An 18,770-nucleotide genomic window follows, 5' to 3' on the forward strand; every position below is an offset into this window, starting at 1 on the left:
TGTTTCTTAAGCTGCCACAAACTGGCTGAGATTGTAGACAAGTCACTGAATTTCTGGGTCTTTGTTCTTTCCATTTCTTTAAAAATAGCATTTAAAATAAATGTAGACCAGATATTCTGAAACATTTAATCTCTACTGTTAGAATTTTAAATAAAACACAATCTACATCCATTGAAAAATCAAAGGAAGCCTGATGTGGTGGCGCACGCACTTAGGAGGCTGAGGCAGGAGAATTCTCTTTGAATTCAAGGCCAGCCTGGGCTACAAAGTGAGTTCAAAGCCAGCCTAAACTGCATAGCAAAACCTTGTCTCAAAAAAGACCTCCCCCACCAAAGGAAAAAAAAATCGGGTGTGATGCCTCATTCCTATAATCAGAGCACTCTGGAAGACTGAAGTAGGAGGATGATTGCAAATTTAGTAAATCTGAGCCCAGCTTGAGCAGTTTGGTGACTTAGAGAGAAATAAAAAGTCAGCAGAGCTATGGATGTAGCATAGTGAAAGGCACTGAGTTTGATCCTTAGTATCCCCTACTTCCCCACCAAAATTCAAGTCTTCTAAAAGATATCCTTGGTTTTTCCCAGTTTCCCTCCCTCCTCCCTCTATTCTTCCTTCCCCTTTATCAATCCCAGTTCCATCCACATGCTAGGCAGGGGCTCTACCATTGAGCCATACCTTTGGACCCTGTTTACCTTTCTTGAGCATATTTAATTTTTAAATCTCTTTTGTAGTAGAATGTTTATAGGTTAACAACTTTTTTGGTATATAAGTCACATACCAGGCAATTTACATACTTAAAGTGGTTTTTAATATATTTTCAGGGTTGTACAACCATTACCTGTGGTAAGCAGCTTTTCATCACTCACTATCAGAAAATGCACAAGAGAAGCAACTTGTACAAGAAGAAGGTTTAGTTTGGTTTACAATTTTGGAGGTTTTAGTCCATGGTTGATTGCTTTGGGCATGAGGTGGCACAGTACATCATGGCAGGGAGCAGGTGGCAGGATGGCCTGTTCACCTTATGACAGGAAGAGGCAGAGAGTGACAGGAAAGGGGGTGGGTCCTTCAGTCTGCTTCATGGCCAGGGTCCAAAGACCTAAAGACCTCTCAAGAGATCCTGTCTCTTAAGAGTTCTCCCATTTCCCAGTAGTCCCAAACTAAAGACTAAGCCTTTAATACTTAATCAACTGGGGACATTCAAGATCCAAGATATAGCATGACTCTAATCCCTTTCAGAACATTTTCTAGCCCCAATGTTATGATTTTTGTCCACATGTCACCTCAAAGTCTCATGAAGTCATGGGAGCAGGCTTGTATAGTTTGTGATTGATTCATGGTCCATTGCTGGGATTAGAGGTGTGAGTGCTATATTCTAGGAAAGGTGCTTACATACAGTATAAAGCACAGAGAGAGTTTTCTCTTGCACTTCTCCCTTTTGTGTTTGTTGATTTTGCTGTTTTCTGCCACCATGAACTGTTGCCCTCTGCCATGTGCCACTCTGCTTTGGAACCAGCCAAGTATGGACTGAAACCTCCACAAACTGTGAGCTAAATAAACTTTTGCTTCCTTAATTTTGGGCACTAGGTATTTTGTCTCAGCAATGAGAAAAAAATGTAATCAATACATCCAGAGAACCCATATCCATCTGTAACCACTCCTCATTTCCGTACAAACTCTGCTTTCTACACTCAGAGTCTAAATTATTACTAATCTTTTTGTCTCTATGGATTTGCCTCTTCTGGACGTATACCTGGTATCATAAAATACATGGTCCTTGTGTCTTCTTTCACTTAGTGTCTTTCAAGTTTCTCTTACTACTTTACCAGTTGTGAACTGATCTCATTTGTGAGAGATTTGTTTGCAATCACAAACCAGTTATAGGGTTCAATATCAGACACCCACTGGCTATAAAGAACTCAAACAGTCTGGTGGAGAAGATGGATATTAAGTGGATTATTACACCAGTAGTCAACACAATTGTGCTGATTTCTATAAAGGAGAAATCCTGGATAAATACTCTGGGAATGCATCATAGGCAGAAGAAAAGGGTGGATGCTCTGACTTTGATTTTACATCTTCAAGCCAGTCCACAGATCTCTCAGTGTTTGGTAAGTAACTGTCATATGGCATTGATGCAGTAAAGAAAAAGTGAGACTGTCCCCAAGGAGCTCACCCTGGTGTGAGTGTCACCTTGGCCAAATCTGGTCCTCTTGTAATACAGGAGCATGGGTAATTCTTCCTGTAGCACATGGGGGTCTCTTTCAGGGATAGATGATGCCTCATTTTGATTTTGAAAGATGTGTGAAATTTCTTTAGGAAGCCAACATGTGTGTGGGGGAAAAAGAACTTCTGAGTTGAGATTATGAGCAAAGGTTTGAGGATACTCCATGGACTCGTGGGGAGGGGACATCAAAGAAATGAGTGACCACATAATGGGGAATAGCCACCGGGAGGAGGCTGGAAGGGTGGGTGACTTCTAATTTCTCAAGTGTCTTTAAGTATTGGGGGAGCCTTACTTACAACCCTCTCAGATTTTCAGCATTTCATTCTGAGTACCCTGTTCCTACATGAAGAAGTCGGTGAGACTCCCCTCCTAACCATGATTTAATGAGTGGGACTGTAGGTTACTTACCTTTCTAGAATCTTTTAGAAGAGGCCATCTCCAAGTAGCAATGCTGAAGGGGTCAGAACCTTTTTAAACAGGAGATGGATGCAGTCACCACATTAGGCAATTCTTTCACATTCACTGCAGTTTAGGAAAACATGAAGTTAGAAGATGAGTGGTAAAAACTGAATAGAAGTCATAGCTCCAGGAGTAAAGTTTTTGAGGCTCACACTTATGAAGAGAGAGAGATGCTATAAACTCTCCTTTATGGCATTATCTGTCATATTTTGTCCGGTAGATATGAGACCATTAGGCCACAGAGCTTCAGGGTTTATTGCATCATATACTAGACGCCTAGATAACAGGATTTTACAAGTTGGCCAAAATGTTGTGTCATGGGAGGACCAGCCATTGCCATTTCCTGAGAATTTGACTATAATATGTATTTTAGTATATATATAAACATGATGTTTTGATATACTCAGGTGTAGTAAAATGATTACTATTGTTATTTCAAACAAATTAACATAGCATTCACATCGTTACCTTTTTTTGTGTGTAAGTGGGAAGCAATTGTGTTTTGATGGATTCCCATCCTGGAGGATCTGTAGAATTGTGTCTTTCATCCACCTAACATTGTATCTGTCCATTTGTGTCTTTAGTTCTAGTCCTTGGGCCTTAAAAGCTTGATATGTTCCTACTTTTGAAGAACTAAGAACTAACAGTGTCATCACACTGATGGCACTAATTTCAGGCTTGCAGCTCAAATGTTCACATTGGTACTGATAATTAAAGTTGCTTTCCTTGCTCCTGAGTGAGAGCCACTGAAGAGGATATTTCTGTGAATTCTTGTTTACATATAGTTACTCCTTTAGAATTTCTGAAGGCTCCCCAAAGGCACATCTCAGATACAGTTGAATTTAATTATGCTTTGTCACAACTACAGGCAGCTTTATCCTTTGTCTGTGGTTGAGGGACCCTCACCTGAGCCTGAGTGCCTCAAGGAGCCCACTCCAAGGACTTCTTTCAAGTTTATGAGAATACCCAATCCTAGCCAGGGGCCATGCCACATGTGGGAGGGCTGGAGAGTAGCTCCGAGTTGTGCCTGAGATATGATCACCTGGGAACTGATAGCTTGGATCCTTTATTTTGGTCAAGGCTCCTGAAAAACCCTCCCCACTACATTATTTATCATGGTGCCCTTTTATCTTTCTAGAACTTTGTGATTTGTATTTGGCATTTGAGACCAGCTTGACTATAGAATTTAGCACTGAACTATTATGCTGTTGTGTCGGAATATCAACACTGTGGCCTTGTTTCCCTTTTCCACTGATGTATCCCTAGCATTCTGTGCTAGGCTCCCAGGAGATGATCAGTGAATGAGCTAATGAATGAGAGGTTGGGAGAATTCCTTGAGATGACATGGCCCCAGTTGTGGAGTCCATGTTGTGGAGTCCCAGTTGTGGAGTAGCCAGGCAAAAGTGGGATGCAGTAGATTGGAGGGCAGGACATTCCTGACAGCAGTCATGGTGGTGACCTTGAGTACACAGGTGTCATGTGCTTTGAGCTTGCTAGACAAGGAGATAAGTTAGAGTCACCAAAGAGGATGTTTCTGTGGTATATATGTGTGCTGCACACCCAACGGAGCTCTTGTAGGTACGATCAAGAGGCCAGCACCCCCAGAATCTGAAGGGGCCAGGGACTTGTTCAAATTACCATCTATTGCATCAGGATCTGTGGTGGGGGACCAAGGAATCTGCATTCTGTTGCTCTTGCCCCCCACTTACATACATGGATGCTCAGGATCCACTGCCCTGAGAAACAAGAGAGCCGCTAACACAACCTTAATATTGGTGTTGTCTTTCAGCTTTGCTTTATAACCATAAAGCCTGAGCAAGGGCTGCAGATACTGTGTGGTCTTAATATAGTCTCCTCCTGCTAATCCTCCTCCTGTGTTCATCTTGTTGTGAAACATCAGCAGCCCAACAAGTCACGGCCAGCGCTTGTTTCAGTGAACTCTAAATTGCTGCATCATCTTGGACCAGCTTGCCTGATTGTGTGAAAAGTTTCACTGAATTTACTTCCTTTCGCCCTCTTTAGGATAACCAGTCGATAGGGCTGGGATCCTGAAACTGCCGTATTTTCCTTAAGAACCCTTGGGAATGGTCAACCGATTGTTCCTGGAGCATCTTGGAGCTGGCATTCGAAGGAGGAGGTATGGAGAGGCGGAGCCACAGGTGTTTGCTTGCCTTTTGTGACCAAGTTAGTAACTCACCGCTAATCTAACATCGCTCAGGTTTGCCAGATCATCAGATAGTCTAGACTGTCCCGAGAGAGAGTTTTCCTAATGTCGCCTTTTGTTTTTTTAATTGTATGATAGTTTCTTAGGATGATATACTTATTGAACTGTCTCTTCATTGGTGTTTTGCTACTTTCAGGGCCTGTGAACTTCCTCGCATGTGAATTTTTGCTCTTTTATGGTGCCCTTAGACTAAAATCTTTAGGTACAGATTTTCTGGATTAAGAGTGTAAATTTTTAAATGCTTCCAAGTGCACATGATTGCTGAACAAGTGTGCTGTCTTGTCCATGTCTGAAAGTGCTGCTGGCCCTAACGATTCTAGTGCGGAGGTGGGCGAGGATTATGATCTTGGGGCACTGACACTGAACCTCAGGTGAGTCCTCTGTTCTTGGAATGCAAGCTTAAAATACCACATCAGTTTACAGTACATGAACCACCATCCTGTTCTCAATCACATTAAGTAAACTTTCCATGCATTGATAAGTAAGTTGCGGGGATTAGCAATAGCTCTCCTTCTTGAATGCTGCCCTGGTACTAAGAGTCTTCATGGGTGGTCTGTGGAGCCCCCATTTTAGAGATGGGCAGAGGAGGCTGAGGGATTTGGTTTCAGGGTCTCTGACCTGGTTGGGGCTCAGCTGATCACAGAGCTGATGGTCCTCCAGGATGCCAAGGGGTGCTGACCAGTCCTTATGTGTAGCCATGTGTAGGGGAGACCTCAAAAAGCAGAGAGTAAAATGTGCCTGGGTTTAGCCTGGGAGTACTTGTTACAGGCCACTTGGTGGGGGACTGGGCTTCAAGCCTGCTGAGGAGTGACCTCAACTCCACTTTGACAGATAGTTCTAAGAGACCTCACCACCCACCATCTCCAAAGGCCACTGAGTCCGGGCTGTGTGCAGAGTTGGAGCTGTGGGTGTGTGCTGGGTGCCTCTCTTCTCGGCAGTGTGTGTTTGCCCCTGTGTTTCCAGAGGAGCTCCCAGCAGAAGGCTGTGTCTCGGTTTCCTTGTCATTTGGGGTGACTCTCTGTGTGTTTAAAGCTGTGCCGTACTCAATATAAAAGCGGATAATAGCTTCTGTGGTGCTGGCCTGAAAAGCTGCAGAGAGCTCCCTTTTCATTGCGGGTCACATGCTGTCCCTTGCCAGAGCGGCTGCTTTGCTTGTGCCTGCAGCTGCTGAGCTGGCCGAGGACGGACGTTCCTGGGTCACTTCCCAAATCCGTGTCTGGAGCTGGTCGTAGACCTTTGCTGAGGACAGCACCATTTGTCCCCATTTGGATGTCATGGCGCCACCCTCCCTGGGTTATTGTCTCACTTCCAAATCCATCCCTTTGCTTCCCTTGTTTTCTCCCCTCATACCGTCCCCAAACAGGGGCCAGATGGTGTCACTAGGCTCAGTACTGTGTGGTGCTTTTCAGATCCTCAGCACACCTGTTGCTCTGGGATCCCTTCTCCTGTTTGCCCCTTGCTCATTCCACTTGGGGTGGGGCTTAGCCACCTAGGCCAAGGCCACCTGGTCCCTGTTAAAGTCCCTGTTTTCCAGCCTTATGACCAGGATAACTGAGCTGCAGAGCAGGACCTTCGCTTGGGTTCCATTAGGTAATCATTGGATTTACTCTGGAGACCACTACCAGGGGGCCTGAAGTAGTCTAAGAACTTGCTCACATTGCAGTGATGTCAGGAGGGCCTCACAGGTCAAGCCATGGACCTCTCAGAATATGAATGAAGCCCAATTATAGAATTTAAGTCTGTAATTAGCACTGACTGGTGAGCCATGTATATCAAACAAATCCATCATTTATCTTAGTTTTATGGAAAATATTTAGACCTTACACACCAAGAGAAGCTTGACCCTCCTTGGTTAATTGTCCCATTTTCACATGTAATGCGAACGTCTCCCTGTGAATCCTAGGTGCAGGTGGACAACTGTGATAGTGACCTTCATGTGCTACAAACAGCTGTTGCGCTTGGGGTCTGAGCAGGTTCCAGGGTGGAGTTGCAGGTGACATATTTATGCCCTTTTCTCTTGGTGTCCTAATTGCGTTTTCTCCTCTCCAATCTGTGTATGATTCACTGCTTATCAACAGTGTGTGGAGTGGTGGTGCTGGGGTGTCGTGATGATCCTCCAGAGGCTTGGAGTTTGCTGGAGAAGGTGGATATGATCACCAAGCACTCAAATTTCCTGTGTTGAAGTGTAAACAGAGCGGATGACAGCCCGGGGCAAGGTGATGATTTTGGTTCTGGGATTACATTAGGTTTTGAGGAATGCACAGCATTTGCAGTGGCTCCTCCAGGGGAAGGAGAAGGTGAGTAAGCCATAGCTGAGAGCCTGGGGTAGGGGAGGCGTGAGGGGGACAGTGGAGTGTGAAGCGCCGTTGTCCTTTGAGGACTTGGTGGAGGACAAAAGAAAGAAGTCTCATTGCGATCGACACCAAGGTGCTTGAATTTTACTAGCAGAAAATGAAAACCCACTGAAAGGGGTTTAGATGAGGGAAGAATGACATCTGCCAGCTGCTATGTGTAGAAGTCCCTTGGTGACCACTGGGAAGGGCAGAGGATTGGGGGAGATCTGGGAGGCAGGGACCCTGGGAAAAGCCTGCGGCCATAGGTCAGGTTAGAGCTGAGCCTGGCCTGGCTGCTGTCCAGACCTGGAAGAGACGGTACAGAAGGTGTTCTGCTGGGTCATGGCCAAAAGTGAACAAGAGCCCCACTTTTCTCTCAAATCACTCAAGGGTTCAAAAGCCCAAATTCCCTTCCCGAGCCAATAAAATGGAATCATAATCCCCTAAGAAGAAAACCATATGGAGAAAAAGAGGTAGAAGCTGAGACTGTTAAAACCAGACTACAAAAGAGCTGATGGAGTAGAGGTCCGAGGAAGATCTCAGGGCCAGAGTGAAGCAACCTGGTAGACGCAGTGCGTTGCATTTCAGTTGCATTGGGGGGCATCAGTTTCTTGCATCAGTAATCGATCATCCATATCACTGCTTCTTGGGCTGGAAATGGGAGGGAAAAGGAGCATGCTGTGTAAGTTGCTACACTTGGGTACCTCGGAATTCGAAAATCTTTTGAATAACTTTGATTTCCAAAAAAGATTTGTTATAACCCAGTGGGCTTGCGCAGAGGATAGTTTTCATCTCTGGAAGAAACTCGTGCTTCATTGGCAGTCCTGAATATTATTATATTGTTAGGATAATCAGTCATCTTGTAAATTCCGGCCTCCTTTACTGAGAATTCCTGACTGTGTGCTGAGTACTTTGTAAAGATATCTGGGGTGGGATGCAATTTTCTCTCATGCTTTGAGAAGGATGGATAGGCAGATCCCCAGGAGCAGAGGCTCTCCTACTTGTGTGAAGTGAGGTGCTCATTTTGCCTGAGCTTTGGCTTCTCAGGTGGCAGCAGACTTGCAACGGAAGGCGAGTCACAGGACATTCCCATCTCTAGTGGCTTGCTGCCTTCCTGTGGCCACACAGGACTTTCTCAGAGGCTATATTTGCAGAAATGTTGCCCCGAGTTATTGCAAATCAGTGGTGGCTTCCTTCTTTCTTGGCCGCTGTGTCTGCTTATGCATTCTGGGACTCTCATAGTTCGGTTGATGTATTTGTTTGGACGTGACCTTTCCTAGTTCCTTCTCCCTGGGTTTTTGCCTGCTGAGGAAATGATCCTCAGATCCCCTCCATCTGCACTGGTGGCAACAGAAGAGAGGTTTTCTCTTTTCTGTGGTCCAGGTCCAACTGCCCAGACACCTGTCCCATAGAGGCTCATATTGTTCTGGTTGGTGTCATTTCCTGATGGAGTGAATTGTTTTATATTCTAGTTCTGGAAGTCATCAAGTTGGATGTGAGACAAGAAGGAGGCGGTACAGGGTCCTCGGCTGACCCCGGATGCTTTTATTGATTGTTTGCTGGGCACATAGGAAGGGCCGTATCTCCCACCTCCTGGTCCTGTTAGCAAGCTTTCCTTGTTTGTGGGTGATTCCTTCTGAGAGCTCTGCATGTCCTGTGGGATCATTTGCTGTTAGGTTTGAGAAGAAAAGGGACAGCTTCTCTTTTAAGTCTGATGAAAACCATCTGCAGAAGATACACATACGTGTGCTGTAAATTTCGGTTTTTCTCGTGGACACTTGACTGCTCCCTGATGGTTGCGGAAATCCATGTGAGGGTGGGAATCTTTACACTGGGGTCCCTGTGTTGTACATCCTAAGGTTACACAGGAAATGAGTTTTGACTAGCCTGAGGGCTTGTCAAAAGTCTTTTCTTTCCAGCTCTATAGTTTTCTAGCTGGTGCTTTCAGAATGTGGAATCCATAGGCTCTGGAGAGACCCGCGGAATGGGGTGAAGTGCAGAGCCAAGGAGCTGGCTCATAACTCTTCCTTTAGGCCTTCGCCATCTGTCGTTGTCCTGATTGCAGTCACTGTGAACTTGGGAGAACCTCCCTGAGCACCGCTTGCAGATGTTTGACTTGGGCAAGTGACATCACCCTCCAGGGGCCTTTTGGGGAGCCCGGCTGAGTCACGCTCACACCATGGAGCTGACTCTCCCGCTCATTTCCAGGCAGGGTCCCCATGGATGGAGTCAGCGCCTGCTTGCTTATTCTCTGCCTGGAGCTTCCCTGACACTGGGCCTGAGCTTGTATTGAGTCAGAGTGTAAATTTGGTAGAAGGCCTGGCCAGCAGTGGACAGATTTCACCCCGTTCTTGATCAAGTAGCATAATAATCAGTTTGACATGGAGGAGTCCTTCCCACCTGGAAACACAAGCCTCTGGGAAAGGAATATTACTGTATGACGAGCTTGTCATACATTAAAGGAGGAGGTGAGACACTTCTAGTGCTTCCCAACCTGTTACCTGCAGAGTGGCCTTGCCTGTCAACCAACCGAGGGTGGAAACCAACGGATGCAAGTGACTGTGTATTAAAAAAAAAAAAAATTGAGCTGGGCATGGTGGCACTCACCTATAATCCCAGCACTCCCAACCCCAAACACATTGAAATGTTATCCTTTGGCATTTATCTTTCTGATGATTTTAGTTTTTCTTTTAAAAACTTTTATTTGGGAGGCTGAGGCAAGAGGATCCTTGCAAGTTTGAGACCAGCCTGGGCTGCAAAGTGAGCTCAGGACCAGCCTGAACTGCATAGTGAGATCCTGTCTCAATAAAACCCCTCCCCCACCCCCCCAGACCCCCTCTTTTTATTTTTATTAGCAGGTTGTGGAGAGTTGGTGCAGGTACCTGACATCTCTTGATTCTTTCTGTGTTTCCTTCTCCTCCCTACTCTCTCTCCTCCCTCCATCACTTCTGATCATCTTGGATCCTGACACAATCTTCCCTGGTGTTTACATCCATCTTAACTTCCCATTATCCACAGATATGACAAGCTGTACCCAAGTCTTCCTTCTTTGTTGATTCACATGTTAATGTAGTTGGCCTAGTCTCGTTTTCCCAGCAGTATAAATTGGACCTTTGCCCCTAGCCAGCCACTTTAGAAATACTTAACTTTAGCTTAGCACGGTGGCTCACACTTGTAATTCCCATTCTGGGAGGCCAGGGCAGGCAAATTGCAAGTTTGAGCTCAGTCTGGGAAACATTTAGGGGGACCCTATCTCAAAACTAAAAGCTAAAAATGGGATGAGGATGTAGATTAGTGTTCAATCCCCACCACTGCCCGCAGACCCTCTGTACTGAACATATGATTTTTTCCTTGTCAATATTCATTAAATAATGTAGAAACACAGCTACTTTCATAGCATTTGCACGTGTTAGGTGTTGTAAGTAATCCAGGAGTTAAAGCATCAGGAGGGTGTGTCGGTGACAGGATGTGAATCCTACCCTGTTATAAAAGGGACCTGAACATTTATGGGCTCTGGGAAGAGACAGATACTGAGGTAAGACTGTGCTTGTACTTGATGTCTGGTGGTGGCAGGCTGTGTCCTACAGTCCAGATCTGGCCTGTCACCTGCTGGGGTAAATGAAGTTTACTGGACTATGGCTATAGTCGTCCATTGATTTTTTTTTTTTTTTTTTTTCCATTTGCTCATCAGTGAAAGACTCTCCAAGTTTCTCTCTGGCAGAAATTTCTCTTCATATAGAAGTTGCCTTTCTAGCTACCTGCATTCAGGCATTAAAGCCCTAGGACATCTGCGTTATTTCCAATCTCTAGTTTTTTGTATTTGTTGATTTTTATTATTATTACTAAAAATTTGACCCACAGTCTCCTCTCACCCTCGGGTGATTTCAGGGGTCTCACTTTCGGTGAGGTCTGACCTGCCGTTTGAGGTGGTGAGGTTCAGGGTCCGGTACGATGATGGAGGATCGCCCCGGGTGTGGGAGGGTAGGTGGAGAAGGTCCCGACAGCCCTACCCCGAGTGCCAGGGCCACGCTCCCTCTGAGAACCCCTTAACCTTGTTTTTGTTTATGCCTGCAACTTAAAGTTTCTAGGGCATCTTTGTAACATCTTGCAGTAAAGGGATGGGCCCTGGTGCTTCACGCTCCAGTTAGGTTCGTGTTTTTGTGGGACTTTATTTTAGTTGCCTTCAGACACAGGAAACCATCAAGCCATTTATCTGGCTGCTAGTGCCCCTTCTCTTTCTGTCTTTCTAACACACAGAGCCCTTCACACACACTCACACTCACACTCACACTCACACACTCGCATTCCCTCCTGCGCCCTCAGTGCTGCCCTCCTCTTGTCCCGCCAAGACCCACTGCAGGAGATCCCAGGGCCAGATGTTCTTTTATTTCCTTGGCTGTCTAGCATCACACTGAAGAAAAATTTGGGTTTTCCTGTCCCTCTCATGGGGTAGGGAGGGATGTCAGCAGTCTCTGTAAATCTTGCTTAAAACAAAACCCAAAACCCAAAAATCTCTGTAAGGTTTTGCCCCTTTACCTGGTGCTCTGTGCCACTGGGACCAGGCTTGGAACTTTTAGCCCAAGGAAGCCAGCTAGGCCTGCCCACCAAAGACCATGGCCTGGCGAGGGGCAGCAGCTTCTTATAGCCCAGAGACAGTTGCAGGGCCCCTGATGAGAGATGGGCAGGGCTGTGGCTGGGGGAGGGTAGATGCCCAGCACAGGTCCCCACGGAAGTGGGGTTCAGATATGTGTGGCAAGATTCTGGGGTGCCGCAGAGTGGAAAGCCAATATGTGAGGCACCAGCGTAGCATGAAATCAGGGTTTGGAGTCACACAGACCCTGGCCTGTGAACCTACAGAGATCGGGGAGCAATAGCTGCTGTATGAGCAAACCTCAAGACAGTTCCATCTTGAACTTTCAGATGCAAGAAAGAAGAGAGTTTCATCCATTTGGTTGAGGGGGTGGTGGGTGGGGACCAATATGTTTAAGAGACATCCTTCGGGGTGGAGTGTGGTGGCACATGCTTGTAATCCCAGCTCTCTGGGACACTGATGCAGGTGGGCTGGGGCTGTTGCTCAGTGCAGAGGTCCTGGGTTCATTCCTTACTTGGGACAGGGGAACATCCTTAGGATCTGATTCGCTGGTAGTGCCTTGGGGACATTTAATGTTTCTGGAAGCAGGGAGTCCAGCAGCATGGTGCAGGCATCTGGTGAGGGCAACCTTGCTGCAGCATAGTATGGCGGAGAGCATCACATGGTGATACAGAGTAAGTGTGCCAGCTCAGGTCTTTTCCTCTTCTTATAGGGCCACTAATTCTACCTCCGTGGCTTCATCTAATCCTAATCACCTTCCAAAAAGATCCACCTGCAAATGCCATGACTGTATGAATTGGGGGATTAGGTGTTCCACATACGAACTTCTGGGGGCACATTTGAACCATAGCATCATCTTTGGAAAACTGCTGGTACAATGCCCTCAAAATAAAACAAAAGTAACATATGAGAAGAAGATGAAAAAGAAAGTAGATTGCATGGAAAGAACAGGAATTTAGTTCCCATCAGGCTGGTAACTCATGGAGTCTGAATTTTCTAGTTGCAGAAAGGGTTAAGCTAGTTTAGCAAAAATGTTGAGCAACACTGCACCAGTAGGAACTTTTATTAAAATCTAATTCCTCTGCATTTTGGGAATTGATTCACTATAAACAGGAAGAGTGTTTCAAAACGGAGTTTTGGCTTTTTGTAATTCTGCATCCTTTTAGCTGACTCAGTAAAGAAAGTCGTTCTTTACTTGAACCTTTACTTGCAAAAGACTATCATTCAGGGGTCTGAATGGATCCTCTCATTCAGGTTCTTCTTCTCATTATCGAGGTGACCTTTTGATGTCAGTGACCTAAATTTGCTGTTGGCAAAGTCTTCTCTTTTTTTCTGTTTGAGCTGATGCTTGATGAAAGATCTTGGCTAAGATATGAAAATAACCGGTAAACAAAAGAACCCTCGACAGTGAGACATGCGATGAAATGTCTGTATGATTCTGGAATAGTCTGAATGATTGGTAATGATCTGGAAGTAGCCGCTAGCTTTTAACAGAACTGATGCCTTTGCCCTAATGCAGAATTTACTTTTTGTATGGAGGAAGTAGGTCAAAACCTCAAGGAACCCGTGCAAATGCAAAGGTGCGCATCTGTCTCCTAAGAGCTCTTCAGTACTTCTGGGTTTGCGTTTTCTCAGGTCAATGCCTTAAAAGGACTTACATGGATTACCTTAAGAGCAAGTGACTCATTTGAAAGGGTAGGATTGAAAATCTTGACAGTGCAATTGCACTCTGATCCTGGTGGCTCTAGTCACCACCTTCTCTCCAGTTTAATCAGAGTATTTACCTGCTCCCCCCTCGGCCCCAGTGCTAATAGTGATGCTGCAGATAGAAGGTTAACATGCTGGATCCTTTAATGTTGCTCTTATTTACAAGTTGTTGGGATTTCGGCCAAGGCTCTCAGACTTCTTCTCTGTGTTTGGGTCTCACCATCTGTGAACTCCACGGATGGTGTGTAAATTAATAAAACATTCTATAAGCCCAAGGTGAGAGACCTTTGGGGGTCCCAAGGAAAATCATAATAAATAATATTAAACCACTTTAGCGATTCCTGCAGTATTTACAGTTTTGGCTTCACACCCTTCATGGTTTGGGATTACTTTATAAAACTGGCTGGGAAATCATACACCAGGCTCCCTTTGTGTGACTGTCAACAGTTCAGAAACTGCAAGAATCCCTGTGTCTCAGAGATCCTTTATGCAAGCTGGTTTGGTTCCCTGGGCCTCTCTCTCCGCGGAAGAGCTGCTATTGTCTTAGGAATCCTGTTCTTGTTCACTGGGAAGAGGGGCAGGGAGTGGGGAAGGATTGCGCAGATAGTTGTGGGACCATTACAATATCTGTAGAACTGGAAAAACTCGTCAGACAGCTCAGCCTTTATGTGAGGTGACTATATTTGGGAATTTGTTGATTTTTCAGGTGAAAGGGAAATGAGGTAGGGGCAGAGTGACACATACCACTGACATTTTACATGTCTGCCTTGTTGAGGTTTGTTCAAAACTTTATCTTTGTTAATCCTTGGCTTCACTGTTTTTGAAATTCTATCTATAGCACTCAGGTTCTGAAATTCTACCTACAGCATTCACTCTTTTGGGTCATGGACCACAACATGGTCTCATCCTCCCCTGTCCTTACACTTGGTAATGTGTGCTTTCTTGCAGAATAGTAGCTGGGTTAATAGTTTGGAACCTAGGTGCTTGATGAAAGCTTACTGCATTATTAATAATAGATAGCAAGATGCATTCATAATAACAAACCTTGCTTTAAGGGTGCTTTCCATAGGGCAGACATTGTTCAGAACCTTTACATATTTTAACTTATTTAATCCTTGTTTATGAGAATCCTAAGAGGCAGAATTCTAAGCCTATCATTATATCCATTTTTCAGATAGAAACTGTGCCACAGAAAGTTTTTGAGCATGGTGGTACACACCTGTAATCCCAGCACCCAGGGAAGCTGATGCAGGTGGATTGCAAGTTGGAGCCCAGTTTGGTCAACTTAACCATTTGGGGAGACCTTGTCTCAAAATAAGGGGATGGGGCTAGGGCTGTAATTCAGTATGAATGCCCTGGGTTTGGTCTCTGGTACTGTGGGGGGAAAAAAGTTTTTAACTTGCCCAAGCTGATATGGATGATATAAGTGGTGGGATACACACACAAGGTTTGACCCCTCTAGCAGTGAATTCTTTGTTCTTAATCATTGCCTTGTAGAACTAGTTCTTAAAAGTTACCAAGTTATAGCAGTGTGCCTGGGTTTTGTTTTGGGGACCTGCTCCAGAGTGACACTATCAGGGGTGATAAGATTTTCTGCGAAGATGCTGTTAGTCACTTGTCTGTTGCTGGGACAGAAGATCTTAAGCACGAAAAGGTGTATTTTGGTTCACTGCTTTAGAGTTTCTGTCTATGGTTAGTGTCTGTGGTTCACTGGCTCCATTGCTTTAGGCCTGGGAGAGGTTGTAACATCATGGTGGGAGGGTGTGGTAGCCAGGGGCAGGGCAACGTGTACCTTCACAACTGCACCCCAGTGATTCACCCACTTGCCAAAGTTAGTTTCCATGATCTAATGACTTCCCCAAAGCCCATCAGCTGGTAGCCTTCAACACAGTGAGCCGGTAGGAGGACATTTGGGATCCCAACCCTAAGAGTTGTTAGCTGTTGGGCCATGGAATTGGCTTTGGACCCCCTCCCAACTTGAGGTGGTGTTGGGAGTGGGGAATAAGCTCTATAAATAATTGCTAAGGAGATGATTTCTCCCTGGGGTGGGGGTGGGGGAGCTTGCATGTTTGTGCGTCTTTGAGCAGAATTTAATATGACAGGAGTCTCTTTGAATACTTCCTGTGTTTTGAATTCCACAGGAGTCCAGTTAGTTGGCTTCTATAGCAGACAGGGTAGAGGGTCATCAGAGTTAGCTCTTGAGTAGACAGAGATAAGTTTTATGGGCGGGATTCGGCTGCCTTGGTTTTGCCCGTCTCTGTGCTTCGTGTTTAGCTGTTTCCCATCTTGGTACTGTTAGTTGGGAGGAGCGGAATGGGGAGGATACTGTGATGGTAAAAGCAAGGCTTTCCACCAGAAACTGGCCCATGTTGGGGGTAGGCAGAGGACAGGGACTTCCTCTGATTCCTTGAAGTGGCAGTTTCCCCTTCCTGGCTGCTTCACCGGGGGCCGAGGCGATGCAGTCACTCAATTGTATCTGCAAGTTTTGAGATGCAGTGCCAACATCCTAGCATCTAGACAGAAGAGGGACCACTGGAAACCCTGGAGAATGATGAATATTGGGAGTGTGATTTCATTTTTAACTTTGGAATAGTTCCAGACTTACAAGAAGTTGAGGAGTAGTTCAGAGAGGCTGTGTGGCTCTCCCCTTAACCCCAGTTTTTAAATCATATTTTAAAGCAGTGCATTATCAAAACCAGGAACAATGCAATTAGCCGAACTCGAGACACTGCCTGAGTGTCACCAGGCTTTGCATACATTTTTTTAAGTAGGACTTCATGCAGAATTTGAGGAGTGTTTTTTGATGGGCAAGAGAACCTCTGACTAAGGCTGTGATAAATATTTCACAGACAGATGGTTTTTAGCATAGCGCTGTTTGTCCAAGTGTTGAGAGGAATGTAAAGACCAGCAGCTGAGATACAGAGCAGAAACCCAGAAGCTCGGGTGTTTTCTTTTATGGTCTTGAACTCCTTGTGGATGTTATCTTCTTCTTCTTCTTCTTTTTTATTGGTTACCTTTTTAGAAGGAGGATATTATCCAGCGATAAAGGATAGTTCAAGGTCGTTGTGTCACAGTAGGAGCTCTTGGAGAGAATGATAAACAGATGTTTTCTTGGGAAAAGGTAGTGATTTTGATTAATCAGATAAAAGGTACGGATGATGGGACTCAGAGATCACGGAAGCAATTTCATGATGGCTCCAGGAATGGATTTACTTTGAAAATGACAAGCGATCTACGAGTTGGTGCTCCATGTCGCCTGCCTGGCTCGCTCGTGATTAATTGCTCCCGACTTGACGACCCCACGCACTGTGCTAGGGCTTCCAGTTAGTTCCTGTCTTCATCTGCCCTGGGTTTGAGCTGTTCATGGGAGTGCCTGTCTTTTTGGCCAGACTAGGAATTTTTGAGGGCAGGGACTAATTCATTTTTTGGCTTTTCCTGTCTTCCTTTCTCCCCAGTGTCAAGCAAGCTGGTTTGAGCAGAAGGGACCTCCAGCAAGTCCCAGCCTTATTCCAGTCTCGCTGCTGTACGTATTTAACTGGACATCTGTTTATGTTATATGTATTTGAAACCAATAAGGCTTAATTCCTGATAGATTACTTTGTCATTTTGAACTGTCACAAATCACGCTGGCTTTTTTTTTTTTTTTTTCCTGCAGTTCTATCAGAACAGCTTTAAAACACATTGAGAGCTTGGTAGATTTTTTCCCTTTTTATTTTTATTTTAAAGTACTGGGAAGTCTTTGTTTGCTGCGTTTTCCCTGTAGTAGAGGATGTTTTAAAAAAAAAAGTAGATCATCTTTTATACTTGACTGTTAACACCTGGGGTAATTACTTAAAATTCTTCTGGCTTTTGGCTGCGTTTGGGAATTTGGCTGTTTGGGAATGTTGGCATTGGTCTGCCAATGTGACCTCTTCAGATGGTCAGGGCTGCTCGGGGCTGCGCTGTGTTTCGGAGACGTGAGGAAGATGTCCTCTTTCCTACTAGGGGGATGCTGAGAGGAGACAGTCTGTGTCTTTGGGGTCATCACGATTCAAGGCAGTGGGAGAAACCCTTTCAAATGGCCCGCTGAGGGGGTGTGGTCAGGGATGGGGGCTGCCCACAGGGGACAGGACCAGGAAGGTTGGGAAAGGTTGCCGTCCCTCAGGGCTCAGGGGCCTGTGTTTTTGTTTTTATTGGCAAGGCTTTGCCACCCTCTTCCCCCTGCGTGTTTTCCTCCTTGACCCCTTGCTTCTTAGATTCACAGATGCCTTTAGCCTGGCATAGTGGGCTCCAGGGCAGTACCACTTGCCCTTCCCTTTAGGCAGCTCCCTTCGTCTCAGGTCCAGATGGTAAAGTGAGAGTCATGTGTCCAGCCAGCTGTTGGTGGACGAAGGGGTCCGTGTGCGCTGATGGGCTCCTGCCTGCTGGGGCAGGCTCTCAGAGGGCAGGGTGACGGCAGCCGGGATTGGCATCCGACCCTATCCCAATAAAGGAACAATTCTCCATTGTTTGCAGTTTGGCTCTGTGCTGCATTACAGAGGTAAGGCCTTTTTCAGTTTGGCCTTGTCTTGGCTTCCAACTTTTCCTGGTTGTAATTTTTATTCTAGGTAGTAGAATAATGAAGAGGTGTTGAAGTGCTGTCATCTACCAGTAGGCAATGAAGACTTGGTTACTGACACCAACCAAGGACAGAAAGTCAGCAGATACATGACATCATCAGCAATGGATATTTAATGTAGGAATACTTTAATGTGTGTTTTTTGAATTACTACAACTGAATTTATATTTTAGTATGTCAAGTCCTAACCTTTGACTTAAAAAAAAAATCAGCACTTATGAGCTGGGTGTGTTGGTGCACACCTGTAATTCCTAGCTCTCTATGAGACTGAGGCAGGAGCATCTCAAGTCCAAGCCCTGCCTGGGCAATTTAACAAGATCCTGTCTCAAAACTATAACAACAGCAGCAACAACAACAATAAAATTCCAATATAGTTATTGTCTAGTGAGTCTAGTTTTATATATAAGAACGTCTGTCTTGTTTAGAAGTCAACTAGGTGACTATCTGGGAATGGAGAAGAGCCAAGGGCTGGACCTGAAGGCCTTGTTTGCCCCCTAACTGCTGTGTCATCTTGGGAACTAAATTCTTTGAATCTCAGTCTCTCCTCTGTAGCTGGGTAAAAATATTGGCTGTCTATGAGGTGCAGTGGATTCGGTGATCTAAAATGTTAAAGTCCTCTCTAGGACAGTTGGAATGCA

At 45.3% G+C, this 18,770-nt stretch overlaps 1 protein-coding gene across 5 annotated transcripts in view; it reads left to right on the forward strand.

The window, feature by feature from the left end:
* Tiam1 (TIAM Rac1 associated GEF 1) overlaps nt 1-18,770 on the forward strand; it is a 359,373-nt gene that overhangs the window by 113,789 nt on the left and 226,814 nt on the right. Inside the window, exon 3 of one of the 5 annotated variants that reach the window (XM_063252516.1) lies at nt 16,991-17,058. The exons of the other annotated variants lie outside the window; for them this stretch is intronic. The gene's annotated coding sequence lies outside the window, so the exon portion shown is untranslated. The remainder of the gene's footprint in view (nt 1-16,990; nt 17,059-18,770) is intronic. 5 annotated transcript variants of the gene reach the window in all.

Source organism: Cavia porcellus, unplaced genomic scaffold, assembly GCF_034190915.1.
Source record: "Cavia porcellus strain 051 isolate PalLab524CR breed Dunkin Hartley unplaced genomic scaffold, mCavPor4.1 scaffold_7, whole genome shotgun sequence".
NCBI classification, from domain to species: domain Eukaryota; kingdom Metazoa; phylum Chordata; class Mammalia; order Rodentia; family Caviidae; genus Cavia; species Cavia porcellus.